Genomic DNA, 15,431 nt, shown 5'->3' with positions numbered 1-15,431 from the left:
GGTGTTACCATCACTGAGTCCCCCACTGTCAACATCCTTGGGGTTACCATTGGCCAGAAACTCAACTGGACTCACCACATAAATAGTGGCTATAAAAGCAGGTTGGAGGCTAGGAATACTGCAGCAAGTAACTCACCTCCTGACTCCCCAAAGCCTGTCCACTATCTACAAGGCACAAGTCAGGAGTGTGATGGAATACTTCCCACTTGCTTGGATGGGTACAGCTCTAACAAAACTTAAGAAGCTTGACACTATCCAGGACAAAGCAGTCCACTTGATTGGCACCACATCCACAAACATCCACTCCCTCCACCACCGACATTCAGTACATACTGCTGCTGCTATCTCCAAGATGCACTGCAGCAATTCACCAAAGATTCTGAGTCAGCACCTTCCAAATCCATGACCACTTCCATCTAGAAGGACAAGGGCAGCAGATACATGGGAAGACCATCACCTGCAAGTTTCCCTCCAAGCCACACATTATCCTGACTTGGCAATATATCACCATTCCTTCTCAGTCGCTGGGTCAAAATTCTGGAATTCCCTAACAGCATTGTGGGCCAACCCACAGCACGTGGCTGCAGTGATTCAAGAAGGCAGCTCACTACAACCTTCTCAAGGGCAACTAGGGATGGGCAATAAATGCTGTAAGAAGTTTAACACCAGGTTAAAGTCCAACAGGTTTATTTGGTAGCAAAAGCCACACAAGCTTTCGGAGCCCCAAGCCCCTTCTTCAGGTGAGTGGGAATTCTGTTCACAAACAGTTCCAAGTGGAGAGGATCTCCAAGAAGATTGCGCATATCAATAAATGCTGGCCAGCCAGCAATGCCCATGTCCCATGAATAAAAAGAAAACACAGCCTTTGCCTATTTAAATTTGCTCCTCACTTCCTCGTGGTGGGAGGCCTGTCCAACACATTCCCTCCGAAAGTGAAATTCCCTGATGGTAGGATACGCTTGGGTAGCCAATCTGCCACAGCTCCCTGCAATTTTATCACCATGTTTCTCTCTCCACCATGCCACCTGACCTGCTGAGTGTTTCTAGTAGTTCGTGTTCTAATTAACTCAAAGTCCTCATCAATTTAAATGGGGAATGGTCATGTACTAAAATGGGTTTGATTTATTTTTTTCAGCATTGCCCATACAATCCCTGAAACAAACTTCAGGCACTTGGAACTGCCACCTGCCCCGGCGCGCATGCGCAGACTTGGCTCAGTGTCATCTCGCGTCGTTCAGTGTGGCTCGCGCTTCCTCAAAGCGCATCGCCACCAATGCCAGCGCCCAGGTCAGGATCGGGCCGCCGGCGGCCTCCTCACTCTGAGTGAACGGTAAGGAGACAACCCGGCTCCGGGCGAGTTCAACCGATAACCAAGTGGCGGGGGAAAGGGGGTACATTTCTGTGCCGGTCGCTGAAGGGAGGGGATTCAGGCTGGCTGGAGGGAGAAGGCAAAGGCCAGAATGATAAAACCCAGTCAAACAACGTAACATACCGTATTTTTTTCTGGAAAATAATTTTGAGAGGTTGGGCTAGTAGACGCGGCTCTTTTCCCCGGGGCTGGCGGTTGACGGAGCCAGAGGGTTCAAAACAATTCCAACCGACTACACCTCCCGGCAGGCATTGCGCTGCGTGACAGGCGCATGCGTATCAGGAGCAGAGCCCCAAAGAGGATCTGCTGCTTTACAGCTGAATGATTTGCCCTTCCTGAAGCAGATTTCCCCCCCACTCTTGGGTAACTGCGGGTTATTTTGATGACAACGTCGTTTTTTTATGGGGGTTTGAAAATTGTTGTTATTAATAGAGAACATAAAATTGATTCTAATTTGGTTTGCGATAATATGTTCTTCCAGTCGTTTCGTCTACAATGTTGAAATTCAATTTGTGTGTCCATAAACGGGTTGAATAATCCATTTATAACTTTATTTAATGTGTCATCTAATTTAGTAATTGTCAGAGATCGTATAGGCAGTCTGGCAGGCTCTTCGATCTGTATCAATTAAGTCGATTGCGTGCCTGTTCCGGCACAGCCTTCTCAGTCATTAACATCAGATGTAGAGGAAGGCAGAACTTCTTTCAAAGGATGATATTCTGTATGAAAGTGCTTTTCTTTTAGCAAAATTGACCTATTTTCTTGCTCATTTCATTGACATTTTCAGAATTTTGACCACAATATTTTATTGATTTTTAATTTGATGGGGACTTAAATGTATTTCATGACACTTTAAAGAAAGTCCCTTTCCATATTTGGGGCTCTGCTCCCTTTGCCACTAAGCTATCTGTCCTGTCACGAAAGGGAGGGAGAAGGCAAGTGCCACAGAGCAATAGAGTTTATTTTAACAGGCTAGCACTTTGGATTGAACTGAGAAAGAATGCTGAGCAACATATGCTGTGGAAAAATTTATTTTGTTTGGACATCAGTAAAGTTCTGTTATGGTGCAAGTAACGGTGCACTTTATGGAGTAAAAATAAAATGTGAAGTGATGGAATGAGGACCAAAATAATGCAGATTGCTGATGAGCAGCTTTGGTCTTTGAGTTGCTCAGAAATATTGTAACCTTTTGTTTCATTTTATTAATGTTATGCTTCACGAGGGGGAGGATGCCAGTTTGAGGTTTCTGTGCCCAATGTTTATGGCAGGACAAAGTTCCTTTTACATATTGCTCCAACAATTTGCCTTGACCACACTACTTTTTGTGATAAATAACTATAAACATATTCTGACAACTTTTTTGGGACAATCATTTAAAATTTGTCATTTTTTTGTAATGTTATCACCAGTTTGTTTAGTTTATGAATGAAAGAAATGTCTGCATAAGTTTATGGAAATGTTCTCCTGTATGCTCTAATGGCTACAGGATAAGAATTTTGCTGATGTGAATTTGTTAGCAAGTAATGGGGCATAAATTACAAAAGAGGAATTTGCATAAAGAAAGCAAAAGAAAATCTTACATCTGTGATGTGCCTTTTATGACGTCGTAAAGTCCCAAAGTGCTTTAGAGTATATGAAGTACTTTGAAGTGTAGTTACTGTTGTAAAGTAGGCAATGTGGCAATCATTTTGAAAGCTGCAAGTCCCACAAATTGCAATTAAATCAATTATCAGATCTGCTGTTTTAGATGTTGGTTGAGAGCTAGATGTTGGCTAGGATGTGGGGCTGGGGGCAGTCCCGACTCACTTTTGTACAGTGTGGTGGGACTCTTTGCATTTGCCTGAGAATGTAAATGAAACCTCGGTTTGATGTAGAAACATAGAAATTCGGATCAGCAGTAGGCCATTCGGCCCTTCTGAGTCTGCTCTGCTATTCATTATGATCATGGCTGATCATCCAACTCAATAACCTGTTCCCACTTTCTCCCCATGTCCTTGATCCCTATAGTCCCAAGAGCTATATCTAATTCCTTCTTGAAAACATAGTGTTTTGGCCTGAACTGCTTTCTGTGATCGTGAATTTCATCGGCTCACCATCCCCGGCTGAAGAAATTTCTCCTCATCTCAGTCCTCAGTGGTTTACCTCATATCCTTGGACTGTGACCCTCATTCTGGATTTATCCAAAAGTCAACACCTCACACGGTGCAGCACTTCCCCCGAACTGCACAGAAGTGCTCAAGCCTGTAAAGTAGTAGTTCCCAAGTGTGGTCCAAGGGCTGGTCCACGATCCAAGACACTGACATGCAACACTAAAGCCATAATGAGAAAACAGGCCAGAATCCTCATCCCCATCTCTTGTGTGATGTCGCACTACCAGACGGGCTCCAGCCTGCGTAGCATGAATGTGGGGGGGAGCAACAATGTAGTTTAAAATCAAGATCTATATTATTGTTGATCTATGTTGCTTAATATAGATGTGACATAAATATTAATTTCTCAGAAGGTTATTCTGATGATTTTATAATGCCGATTACTTCTGATAAACATGTTCTCTTGCATTGTTTCAATGTTTATAAAATGAAAATGCCTATACCTTTGGTATGAATTAGTTTACTTACAGACATTTTATTTAATATATCATATTCAGAAGAGAAAAAGCAGCAACATATGTATAATCTCCACGGATTCTCACTAATTCTGATGAGTTTTCTTGCAGTGCCAAACAAATGCAGGTGGGGCCAGGTTGGTAGGTGGCCTGCAAGGTCTTTTGCCCACTCGAGTGTTTTGCAGATTAAAACATTTGAGGACCACTGAGTATGATGTTATTGCTGATTTCTTAAAGTTAAAGTTTATTTATTAGTCACAAGTATGTTTACATTAACACTGCAATGAATTTACTGTGCAAATCTCCTAGTTGTCACACTCCGGCACCTGTTCAGGTACACAGAGAGAATTTTAGTATGGTCAATGCACCTAACCAGCACGTCTTTCGGACTGTGGGAGGAAACCGGAGCACCTGGAGGAAACTCCATACAGACACAGGGAGAACGTGCAAACTCCATACAGACAGTGACCCAAGCCAGGAATGGAACCTGGGTCCCTGGCACTGAGGCAAAAGTGCCATTGTGCCACCTTGCCACTCATATATGTGAATGATAGAAAAGCCAATCAATATGTTTGTAATATTCTTCATTTCACACTCTTCAAACAGCTAAAGCAGCATAAAAAAGAAATAGTCCAAGAATCTAACTGTACAATGTTTAAAGCTTATTTGAAAGATCCAGCAAGCATTCTGCATATCCCATTATGCAGAGCAAAATGCAAGGATCTTGAGATCCTGCTACCCAAAGTGTCCTATCCAACAGCAACCCAAACCAGGAATTGAACCCAGGTCCCTGGCACTTGAGGCAGCAATGCTAACCACTGTCTCACCCAACTAATCACAGGAGTCTCAGAGCAGGTTTTGATTGTTTACTCAAGCATATGCAGTGAGAGCACTACTTCAGAGAAAGGCCTCTGAAACATACTCTGGTGTTTACAGAAACACAGCACATGTTTATACAGTACTTCTCACATACACAAACATTGTTTGAATTTCGATCTAACAACACATGTAGGTTTTACCAGAAACAAGCACATCTTGAACAGTCACGCACTTGCCCTTGAACCCACTGCAGAGGCTTTCAACTTATCTTGGTATGACTACAGCCCCGATCTCTATTTGGTCCTTGCCTTCTGACTCCAAAACTTTGTTATCATTAAAGCTAATGCAGTCTTTGCGAGATGCTAAGTACAGCTGGAAATTCTGCTGACTTTTAAGTTGTACAAAGGTGTAACAAAGAGGAAAGCTGGTTCCCTGTAGCAAAGAGACCTGTACCCATCACCTATGTATGCAATATGAGTTGGTTATTTTGCAGCCCATATAGTTTCCATGAGGGTGAGCTCATGCGATGATGAGGACAAAGGGCAGGACTATGTTCCAGGTTGAGTTATTTTGCTGGACAACCTTTCTCAGCATCCCTTTGAGAGTGTGGTTCATCCTCTCTACAATCCCACTAGATTGAAGATGGTAGGCAATATTGAAACCTTTGGCTGATGCCAAATATATTCATCACTGCCTGCATTACCTGGACCGTGAAATGGGCACCCTGATCAGTTTCTATGCAATGGGGAAGACCACAACTGGTGAGCACATATTGTATTAAAACATCCGCAGTAATTTTAGCAGTATTAGTCTGGGATGGGAAAGCTTCTATCCACTTACTAAAACTGTCCACGATGACCAAGATGTATTTGTACTCCACTTGACAGGGTGATGGGGCCGACGTAATATACTTCAAGGTCAGTCCACCTGCCGCTGGCCTAGTATGTCTTAATTCCCCTTTGTTGGCATACTTACTGGGGTTGTTCTGGGCACAGATAATACAATTTTCAACATAGTTTTTTTATGTCTTTACTCATTTTTGGTCACCAACACAATCCCATAATTCTCTCTGCAGTGGCTTCTATTCCCTGATGGCTCTGGACATCGTGACATTGATAAATTATTCCCCCCACCCAATGAATGGCCCTATTTTAAATAATGCCATACTCACCTCCTTGGACAGTCTGGAAACGCAGGGGTGCAGACAGTAAAGATTTTCCAGACTGCCGAGACCAATTTTCTAGTTTACCACAGTGGCAGGAAGTAAGTTAAATTGTTGCAGACATATATGCTGTCCGAATGTATGTCTGCTGGTGATGGAAACTTATCAGGGTGGCTGACCACATAGGCTACGGCTGCTAGTTCAGCAGCTTGAGCATCTGTTTTATCGGGGAACGTCAGCATTAATTCTACCATGGGTTTGCCTCAGTGGATCTCCATATATGAGCCACATCCTATCTTTTGGTGTCCATCCTCCACCATAAAGGATTGGTCTACAAATATTTTATGGGTCTTTCTGCTCCCCAGGTTTCTTTGGGTTCTTCCCTGTTTTTTGGCACAATGATACCCTTGGGATCATTTGCTGCTATCTAACACTCATGTGGTTCCCCTCCGTAGCTGAAGTTGTCGGCCAGGAAGTTGGGGAGCTTGGTATGTTTAACCATGGTGTTGTGGCCTTACAGCATTAGTGTCCAGCGTACTATGCAGTTTTGGCTGACCATACCATCTTTAACTTGGCTGTCCAGCAAAAGTTGGATGGGGGTGTGTTCAGTGAGGATGATTAATGGATTCAGGCCAATGATATAGGCGAAGTCCTTCACCTCCCTGAACATGGCTAGCAAGTGCTTCTCACATACAGAGAAGGCCCTGTATTACTGGGGAAAGGAGATGAGTGGCATAGCCTACTGGTCCAAGCCTGTTGGAGGAGCACGGCTGCGAGTGTGGTATCTGTGGCTGCAGCTTCCAAGATGTGGAGATGCCGGCGTTGGACTGGGATAAACACAGTAAGAGTTTTAACAACACCTGGTTAAAGTCCAACAGGTTTATTTGGTAGCGCTGCTCCTTCGTCAGATGGAGTGGATATCTGCTCTCAAACAGGGCATACAGAGACACGAAATCAAGTTACAGAATACTGATTAGAATGCGAATCTATACACTAACTAGATACATCGAAGACATTTTCTTCCTTTGGACTCATGGTGAGCAATCACTGAAACAACTATATGATGACATCAACAAATTCCATCCCACCATCAGACTCACCATGGACTATTCTCCGGAGTCGGTTGCATTCTTGGACACACGTATCTCCATTAAGGACGGTCACCTCAGCACCTCACTGTACCGCAAGCCCACGGATAACCTCACGATGCTCCACTTCTCCAGCTTCCACCCTAAACACGGTAAAGAAGCCATCCCCTACGGACAAGCCCTCCGAATACACAGGATCTGCTCGGATGAGGAGGATCGCAACAGACACCTCCAGACGTTGAAAGGTGCCCTCATAAGAACAGGATATGGCGCTCGACTCATCGATCGACAGTTCCGACGACGCGCCACAGCGAAAAACCGCACCGACCTCCTCAGGAAACAAACACGAGACACGGTGGACAGAGTACCCTTCGTTGTCCAGTACTTCCCCGGAGCGGAGAAGCTATGGCATCTCCTCCGGAGCCTTCAACATGTCATTGATGAAGACGAACATCTCGCCAAGGCCATTCCCACACCCCCACTTCTTGCCTTCAAACAACCGCACAACCTCAAACAGACCATTATCCGCAGCAAACTACCCAGCCTTCAGGAGAACAGTGACCACGTCACCACACAACCCTGCCACAGCAACCTCTGCAAGACGTACCGGATCATCGACACGGATGCCATCATCTCACGCGAGAACACCGTCTACCAGGTACACGGTACCTACTCTTGCAACTCGGCCAACATTGTCTACCTGATACGCTGCAGGAAAGGATGTCCCGAGGCATGGTACATTGGGAAAACCGTGCAGACGCTACGACAACGGATGAATGAACACCGCTTGACAATCACCAGGCAAGACTGTTCTCTTCCTGTGGGGGAGCACTTCAATGGTCACGGGCATTCAGCCTCTGATCTTCGGATAAGCGTTCTCCAAGGCGGCCTTCACGACACATGACAGCGCAGAGTCGCTGAGCAGAAACTGATAGCCAAGTTCCGCACACATGAAGACGGCCTAAACCGGGATGTTGGATTTATGTCACACTATCAGTAACCCCACAGCTTGCCTCCTGGACTTGCAGAATCTCACTAGCTGCCCTGTTTGGAGACAATGCACGTCTCTTTAACCTGTGCTTAATGCTCTCTCCACTCACATTGTCTGTATCTTTGAGACCTGGTTGGCTGTAGAGATTCGCATTCTAATCAGTATTCTGTAACTTGATTTTGTGTCTCTGTATGCCCTGTTTGAGAGCAGATATCCACTCCATCTGACGAAGGAGCAGCGCTCCGAAAGCTAATGGCATTTGCTACCAAATAAACCTGTTGGACTTTAACCTGGTGTTGTTAAAACTCTTACTGTGCAACTTCCAAGGCATAGGAAATCACTGGGTCCGGTACTTGCAGTGCAGGGGCCTTCGCTAGGACCTGCTTCAGTTCTGAGACAGTTTCTGTGTGCTGCTCAGTCCATTCCCATGGGGCATTCTTTTTAAGGAGGTCAGACAGTGGGGCGGGTTTAGTTGCAAAACCATCAATGTGGTTTTGACAATATCCCACTCAGCCCAGCAAACTCACATCACTGGGGATGGGCAAATGGGTTATAGTCTCAATGAGCTTTTATATCTTGTGTTTCCCCTGGACTATCACGGTTCCCAAGAATGAGACCTGGGATCTCATGATTTGTGCCTTTGGGTTGACCTTTAATCCTAGGGTGGGTACGAGGGCTAACAGTTCCTTCAGTAATTCTAAATGTTTGATTTTCACATCAGTCTGTAAGAGGAAGTCAAATACATATTTTATTAAGCAGTCTGGTCAGGAAAATGCCCACGGATAACCTCACGATGCTCCACTTCTCCAGCTTCCACCCTAAACACGTTAAAGAAGCCATCCCCTACGGACAAGCCCTCCGTATACACAGGATCTGCTCAGATGAGGAGGATCGCAACAGACACCTCCAGACGCTGAAAGATGCCCTCATAAGAACAGGATATGGCGCTCGACTCCTTGATCAACAGTTCCAACGCGCCACAGCGAAAAACCGCACCGACCTCCTCAGAAGACAAACACGGGACACAGTGGACAGAGTACCTTTTGTTGTCCAGTACTTCCCCGGAGCGGAGAAGCTACGGCATCTCCTCCGGAGCCTTCAACATGTCATTGATGAAGACGAACATCTCGCCAAGGCCATCCCCACACCCCCACTTCTTGCCTTCAAACAACCGCACAACCTCAAACAGACCATTGTCCGCAGCAAACTACCCAGCCTTCAGGAGAACAGTGACCATGACACCACACAACCCTGCCACAGCAACCTCTGCAAGACGTGTCGGATCATCGACACAGATGCCATCATCTCACGTGAGAACACCATCCACCAGGTACACGGTACATACTCTTGCAACTCGGCCAACGTTGTCTACCTGATACGCTGCAAGAAAGGATGTCCCGAGGCATGGTACATTGGGGAAACTATGCAGACGCTGCGACAACGGATGAATGAACACCGCTCGACAATCACCAGGCAAGACTGTTCTCTTCCTGTTGGGGAGCACTTCAGCGGTCACGGGCATTCGGCCTCTGATATTCGGGTAAGCGTTCTCCAAGGCGGCCTTCGCGACACACGACGGCGCAGAGTCGCTGAGCAGAAACTGATAGCCAAGTTCCGCACACACGAGGACGGCCTCAACCGGGATATTGGGTTCATGTCACACTATTTGTAACCCCCACAGAGTTTCACTGGCTGTCTTGTCTGGAGACAATACACATCTTTTTAGCCTGTCTTGATGCTCTCTCCACTCACGTTGTTTTGTTTCTTAAAGACTTGATTAGTTGTAAGTATTCGCATTCCAACCATTATTCATGTAAATTGAGTTTGTGTCTTTATATGCTCTGTTTGTGAACAGAATTCCCACTCACCTGAAGAAGGGGCTTGCAGCTCCGAAAGCTTGTGTGGCTTTTGCTACCAAATAAACCTGTTGGACTTTAACCTGGTGTTGTTAAACTTCTTACTACAGGAAAATGCTTCCAGCCCTTTAGCCAATCACTGGTGAAAAATATAGGGGGTGTTCTAGAAACCCTGTGGCAAGTAGTTACATGTATTCTGCTGGTCCTGGAATGTAAAAGCAACTTTATACTGGCATTGCCTGTGAAATGATATAGACCAAAATGCCCAGCACTAAAATATTTTGCTCATGGGACTTGTTGCATCATGATCTCAGGGCTGGTTGTTACTGTCGGTGCCATAATGGAATGGTTTTATTTAATTTTCTATCGTCCAGTAGTAAGTTGCCAAGAGCTGTCCGGTTTCCTAACTGGCCAGATTTGTGAATTGTTAGACCATAAGACCATAAGACATAGGAGCGGAAGTAAGGCCATTCGTCCCATCGAGTCCACTCCACCATTCAATCATGGTTGATTTCAACTCCATTTACCCGCTCTCTCCCCATAGCCCTTAATTCCTCGAGAAATCAAGAATTTATCAATTTCTGTCTTGAAGACGCTCAACGTCTCGGCCTCCACAGCCCTCTGTGGCAATGAATTCCACAGACCCACCACTCTCTGGCTGAAGAAATTTCTCCTCATCTCTGTTCTAAAGTGACTCCCTTTTATTCTAAGGCTGTGCCCCCGCGTCCTAGTCTCCCCTGTTAATGGAAACAACTTCCCTACGTCCATCCTATCTAAGCCGTTCATTATCTTGTAAGTTTCTATCAGATCTCCCCTCAACCTCCTAAACTCCAATGAATATAATCCCACGATCCTCAGACGTTCATCGTATGTCAGGCCTACCATTCCTGGGATCATCCGTGTGAATCTCCGCTGGACCCGCTCCAGTGCCAGTATGTCCTTCCTGAGGTGTGGGGCCCAAAATTGCTCACAGTACTCCAAATGGGGCCTAACCAGTGCTTTATAAAGCCTCAGAAGTACATCCCTGCTTTTGTATTCCAAGCCTCTTGAGATAAATGACAACATTACATTTGCTTTCTTAATTACGGACTCAACCTGCAAGTTTACCTTTAGAGAATCCTGGACTAGGACTCCCAAGTCCCTTTGCACTTTAGCATTATGAATTTTGTCACCGTTTAGAAAATAGTCCATGCCTCTATTCTTTTTTCCAAAGTGTACGACCTCGCACTTGCCCACGTTGAATTTCATCAGCCACTTCTTGGACCACTCTCCTAAACTGTCTAAATCTTTCTGCAGCCTCCCCACCTCCTCAATACTACCTGCCCCCCCACCTATCTTTGTATCATTGGCAAACTTGGCCAGAATGCTCCCAGTCCCGTCATCTAGATCGTTAATATATAAAGAGAACAGCTGTGGCCCCAACACTGAACCCTGCGGGACACCACTTGTCACCGGTTGCCATTCTGAGAAAGAACCTTTTATCCCAACTCTCTGCCTTCTGTCTGACAGCCAATCGTCAATCCATGTTAGTACCTTGCCTCGAATACCATGGGCCCTTATTTTACTCAGCAGTCTCCCGTGAGGCACCTTGTCAAAGGCCTTTTGGAAGTCAAGATAGATAACATCCATTGGCTCTCCTTGGTCTAACCTATTTGTTATCTCTTCAAAGAACTCTAACAGGTTTGTCAGGCACGACCTCCCCTTACTAAATCCATGCTGACTTGTCTTAATCCGACCCTGCACTTCCAAGAATTTAGAAATCTCATCCTTAACGATGGATTCTAGAATTTTGCCAACAACTGAGGTTAGGCTAATTGGCCTATAATTTTCCATCTTTTTTCTTGTTCCCTTCTTGAACAGTGGGGTTACAACAGCGATTTTCCAATCCTCTGGGACTTTCCCTGACTCCAGTGACTTTTGAAAGATCATAACTAACGCCTCCACTATTTCTTCAGCTATCTCCTTTAGAACTCTAGGATGTAGCCCATCTGGGCCCGGAGATTTATCAATTTTCAGACCTTTTAGTTTCTCTAGCACTTTCTCCTTTGTGATGGCAACCATATTCAACTCTGCCCCCTGACTTTCCTGAATTGTTGGGATATTACTCATGTTGTTAATGGATGCCACAGAGATAGGCCTCCCTGTTGCGGTCAGCCGTTGATGACCTTGGCTACTTCCCTCTCTGCCTACTTTGGAAAGGTGTACTGTCTCTGTGGTTTTGGATTCAGCTATCAATTGCTACTTTGCAGTCATGCGACCGCAGTTGTGTTTATGGTTGGCGGATGCTTTTGTGTGCTTTGCCAGAATTGCCTATACAGCCTGTCATCTTTGAGTTTAATCCATAATTCCACATGGTACAAACTCTTTCTAAATATGTGCCTGTGGCAACCTCTGCTGGGGCCTTATCAGTTTTGAGCAGCTGTCAAATGCAGCAGTTTGCTTAGTTCAATGACAAATTACACCCCTGCATAAGGTCCAAGCCCAGGATGTGTTCCGCCTCTGAGTGGCGACTCACTAGCACGGCTGGATGGTGACAAATCACATTTCCCAATTTAAATTCTAAAGAGTCCATCTCTGCCCCCTCATGTAGATTTCCTGTGAAACTGCTAAGGAGGATCTTGCTGCCGGTGCTCCATGTATTACCTAATTTGTGGGATGTGTTAAGGGTACTTCTGGATCTCGTTGTGTTCTATAGGAACTCAATGGGATGGTCTCTTACCTCGCCTTCTACCAGGGGTCACCCTACACTATTCCACTTGGTGCTGCACACCCACTGTGGAGTGGCCTCGCACTGTCACGCTCTGGGGTGTGTATCCAATTGAGGATACACGGCTGGAGTGTGTTATCACCCCCACTAAATTTACCATGGCTTGCCTCGCCGGTCCCTCTAGCGGCAAGGGTCCGGGTCTCTGTTCGTGTTCCTGCAGTGGTACTTGGTGCCCTACAACCTCTAACAAAGTGGCCTGTGCACCCACAATTCTAACATTTTCCCTGTGGCAGTTGCTGCCTAGGACCTCCCTGCTGCGGATCCCTGCCTCTCACTGCAGGAGGAGTATGGGTGTGGATAACACCTGCATCCACACCCATCCCTTCCTATTTCTGTCACTCCCTTCATTCTGCCAGACAGGACCTGGTCTACAGGGTTAAGGTACGCTAGGTTGGGGTATGTGGGGTTCAGTGCCACATTTCCTGCATTCACCTAATTTATCTTGCCTCCCTTGCTTTGTTTAGGGTGCTCTAACTCCTGGACCTCTTTGTCCCCAACCTGGGTCATCCTTCTAAGTACCCAAGCCTCTGTGATGGCATCATCGTCTGGGTTGAAATTCTCATGTGTCATTTATGCCACCTCAGTGGCGTGTGAAACAAGGGTTTGGTCCAGTTGGCCCTTTGCGGCACTGTTAGTGCCGCTTTGTCCATATTGCCAAAGACTCCTGTGAACTGTGTCAACTGGCAAATGCAGTTTGGATGCTTTTCTTTCCTCTGCCTGCATTTATTAAATCCTTCCAAAAGGCCCCCTCTACTGTAACCTACTGCGGCCAGGATGGCCTCCTTCATGCTTCCAAAAGTGCCTGCCCCTACATTCTGGGGACTGGGTAAAGCGGAATGGACTCTGACATTGTAAAATTAATTTCACCTCTTCGGTGTCATCCAGCTCATGTTTTTGATTTGATTTATTATTGTCACATGTATTAACACACAGTGAAAAGTATTGTTTCTTGTGCGCTCTACAGACAAAGCATCCCATTCATAGAGAAGGAAAGGAGAGAGTGCAGAATGTAGTGTTACAGTGATAGCTAGGGTGTAGAGAAAGATCAACTTAATGTGAGGTAGGACCTTCTGTTGGACCCTATGGTGATATGTGTGATCAAAGAATGCACAGGGGTCTGTCGATGGTTTGAATACACGGACTTTCTTAGCAATCTCTGAAAACTGGGTGACAAAGGGATGGTTTATATGATGGGGCCGTTGTTTTGACCAGTCTGGTGCCTGGTGGTCAGAGGGTTCAATGCGGGGGAGCAGAAAGAGGCTGAACTGTGGGGACTGGAGGTTCAGTTGCTTTGGGGTGGGAGGTTCTATCAGGACAGGAGGCTGTACATGGATGGGAGCCGGTGGTGGAGGTGTTGTGGGTAGGGCTCAAGGAGACATAGGGGGTTCAAGTTGTTCCAAAAAGGGAGGTGGCGGTCCCCATTCACTATTCAGGGTGGCATACCTATGCGCCTCTTCCTTGTATCCTCCCAGTCTACGCTGTGGGCGCTTTCCCCTGGGGCTGCCATAATGCCAAATGCGCAAATCATGCCCTGCTGTATCGACTGCAATGATTTAAAACTGTCAATCTCTGGCACTTTTGCGTGATCTGCAGAGCAAGCTTTATTTTCTTCAACTGCTTGGTGCAGGACCTTGATCGCCGCTTGCAGATCTTTACACTGTTCTGCAAGCTCAGCTGCGTTTCTCTGGGCAACCTGCTACTTCTGTTGGTAGGCCTTCTCAAGCTGGCCCTAAAGTACCCCATGTGCGGTAGGTTTGCTTGGCTGTGGACTCTGGAGCTTTAAATTCATTCTTTCTAATTCTAACCTTGCACCCTCTAACTTCTCTTTAAGTCTGAGATTTCTGTCTCTCTCTCTCCTCCCCCCCCAATGTCTTCTCAATTTCTTGTGGTGCTAACAATTTTTTCTCTCTCACTCTTTGTATGCTTTAAATTTAACATCTCCACTTCTTTACTGTGGAGCAGCTCCATACAACTAGCTATGGCTTTAAGTGCTTTGGAAGCATTGACTTCAGGAAACGTAGTGGAGGACATGCCCTTGTCAACATCAACGGGGATGAAGTGGAGATGGTTGAGAGCTTCAAGTTTCTAGGTGTCTCGATCACCAACAACGTGTCCTGGACCCTCCACACTAACGCTATAGTTAAGACAGCCCACCAACATCTCTACTTTCTCAGGAGGCTAAAGAAATTCAGCATGTCTGCTAGGACTCTCACCAATTTTTACAGATGCACCATAGAAAGCATCCTTTCTGGATGTATCACAGCTTGGTATGGCTCCTGTTCTGACCAAGACTACAAGAAACTACAAAGGGTTGTGAATGTAGCCCAGTCAATTACGCAAACCAGCCGCCCATCCATTAACTTAGTCTACAGTTCCCACTGCCTCAGAAAAGCAGCCAGCATAATCAAGGACCCCACATAACCTGGACATTCTCTCTTCCACCTGCTTCCATTGGGAAAAAGATACAAAAGTCTGAGGTCACATACCAACCAATTCAAGAACAGCTTCTTCCCTGCTGCCATCAGACTTTTGAATGGATCTACCTTTATTGAGTTGATCTTTCTCTACACCCTATCTGAAACAGCAACACTATATTCTGCACCCTCCTTTCCTTCCCTATGAACGGTATGTTTTGTCTGTCTAGCATGCAAGAAACAATACTTTTTACTGTATCTCAGTACACATGACAAATCAAATCAATGTGCTTCCTCCCAGCAATTCTGACCCTTGGATCCTGACCCGATGCTGGTTTATCACAACATCTTGCCCACTCT

General features: G+C 45.8%; 1 protein-coding gene across 8 annotated transcripts in view; it reads left to right on the top strand.

Annotated features, from left to right (window-relative positions):
* The first annotated feature begins 1,199 nt into the window (after positions 1-1,199).
* The window catches only part of kiaa1109 (KIAA1109 ortholog), a 449,716-nt gene continuing 435,484 nt past the window's right edge, over positions 1,200-15,431 (top strand). For 7 of the 8 annotated variants that reach the window (XR_013497649.1, XR_013497648.1, XM_078211413.1 and 4 more), the window contains exon 1: positions 1,200-1,330. The gene's annotated coding sequence lies outside the window, so the exon portion shown is untranslated. The remainder of the gene's footprint in view (positions 1,331-15,431) is intronic. The other variant, XM_078211392.1, reaches the window with a different exon arrangement.

This window comes from Mustelus asterias, chromosome 1 (assembly GCF_964213995.1).
Source record: "Mustelus asterias chromosome 1, sMusAst1.hap1.1, whole genome shotgun sequence".
Lineage (NCBI taxonomy): Eukaryota > Metazoa > Chordata > Chondrichthyes > Carcharhiniformes > Triakidae > Mustelus > Mustelus asterias.
The sequence above is the reverse complement of the archived record's forward strand: the minus strand, read 5'-3'. Positions and strand labels throughout refer to the sequence as shown.